This window comes from Mus pahari, chromosome 10, assembly GCF_900095145.1.
Source record: "Mus pahari chromosome 10, PAHARI_EIJ_v1.1, whole genome shotgun sequence".
Lineage (NCBI taxonomy): Eukaryota > Metazoa > Chordata > Mammalia > Rodentia > Muridae > Mus > Mus pahari.
In genome coordinates, this window is record NC_034599.1 from 114,820,573 (window position 1) to 114,822,378 (window position 1,806).

General features: G+C 50.7%; 1 protein-coding gene across 2 annotated transcripts in view; it reads right to left on the reverse strand.

The window, feature by feature from the left end:
- Positions 1-1,806, reverse strand: part of Pomgnt2 (protein O-linked mannose N-acetylglucosaminyltransferase 2 (beta 1,4-)) — a 14,011-nt gene that overhangs the window by 11,588 nt on the left and 617 nt on the right. Inside the window, exon 2 of one of the 2 annotated variants that reach the window (XM_029543633.1) lies at positions 1,191-1,341. The exons of the other annotated variant lie outside the window; for it this stretch is intronic. The gene's annotated coding sequence lies outside the window, so the exon portion shown is untranslated. The remainder of the gene's footprint in view (positions 1-1,190; positions 1,342-1,806) is intronic. 2 annotated transcript variants of the gene reach the window in all.

The following is a 1,806-nucleotide window of genomic DNA, read 5'->3' on the forward strand; positions in this document are numbered from 1 at the left end:
GATAAACAAGGTTCCCCCCCCCCCCGACCAAGCCTTCAATGTCCTACCCAGGCTGCAGACTCACCCACCCACAGGGTCCAGAGCTAAGGAGACCTTCCTGCAGGCTGCCTCTTCCTAACGCCTCACCCCTGGCCTCACCCAGGGGACCACCTTCTTCAGTATCACCATTCATAGGACAACAGGACATGTGGAGTCAAGCTCTAGCCCAAGTGTGTTGCTCAGATCCCACTGTAACACAGAAATGCCTGCCATGTGATCACAGAAGCAGCAGAGAGCATAATGGCAATCATAGCTGTCAGGTGAGCTCCAGCCCCACTGCTTAGCAGCTAAACAATACCAATTTATAACTGCTCCAGGCCTCCACTTACTGGTCTGAGGCAGGACACTTACACTATTCCAAGGGGGAGGTTCCAGGTTTGTGGACCCAGTGACCCAACAGAAGCAAAGCTCTGTGCCTGGCAATTATCCAACTCAGTAAGACAACAGCAATATAAAAACCCATTTACTGACTCTCTTTATGCAGGCAGCACGCTAAGCTCTGCATATGTGGTCTCGTCCCTGCTACAGCCTAAGGCAGGTATGATGAAACCCACTAGAGAGCAGATGCTTGGGACTGCTATATGTATTGTTCAGGACACTGTAGCTATTATGGGGTGGGGCTGAAGTTCAAACTCAAGCCTGAATTGCAAAGCCCGTGGTAGCGTGTCTGGAGTCTTCCTTCTCTGCTGTATCTCTCACCCAACTTGAAAAGCCCTGGGGATCATTTTAGCTTTTCCTGAGGGAGAGTGTCCCTCCAGACAACCACGCTGAGGTGACTGACAGGGCCTCTGGGGAACAGAGTGTTGAGTAATTTAATATTCTGGCTCTCTGGATAGTCTCTATGCTTATTACTGTTATTTCAGAAAGCAAAAACTTGCCAGCCAGAAGTCCAAGGTTGGTTAGAAACATGTCGTCAGCTTGTGCTGACCGCACAGGCCTGCCAGCCCAGCTACTGGGGAGGATGAAGCAGGAAAGTCATAGTTTAGGTGTGACTGTAACTCAAAGCACAGAGTAGAGAGTGAACGGGTGTAGTAGAATGTTTGCCAGCACGCAGGCGGCTTTGGATTCATCCTTAGCAAACAAACAAAACACTGACGGCCCTGATAGTCCAGCACACCATGATGATGCTCCACCAGGGTGAATCCACTCACCAGTTCCGTCCCTTCGCAAGGACCCCAGGGGCTCTCAGCTGTCACCTCTGAGGATAAGGGACCCAATTCTCTTCTAACTCTGTCACCACTTGGAACTCGGATCCTTCATGTGAAAGGGCGGGCTGATCCTAGAAGCCTGAGAGCAGCTAGTCTGTGGAAGAGACAGGACCCAGAACCGGAACTCAACCTTTTCTATCGAGTTGGTGGTCGCGCATGCTAACATTTGATGTGTTCAGAACCCAGACAGAAAGCTTCCCCAGCATTACCTCATGGAAGCCTCACAGCAATTCTTCAAAGTAGGTTCTCACGCTGTCTTACAGAGGATGAAGTAAGGGACCAGAGAAAGTGAATGAGTTACTTACGGGGACATGGCCCACAAAGGAGCCAAGATTTTTCCAGTGCCTGGAACAGTCCACACATGGAAAATGAACTGTGCTGATAGTCACCTGTCCCAGAAGCCTAAAACCATCTGCACCAACAGGCTGAGGGAGCTGGCTGCTCACCACCTGCAGCATGATTCTGGTGGAGAGTCCCAAATTTTGACCTCGGACTCCCACTAATGATGAGAAGACGGGTTCCTACAGGCAAGCCCATCAGGGTCGTCCGTTAGTAGCTC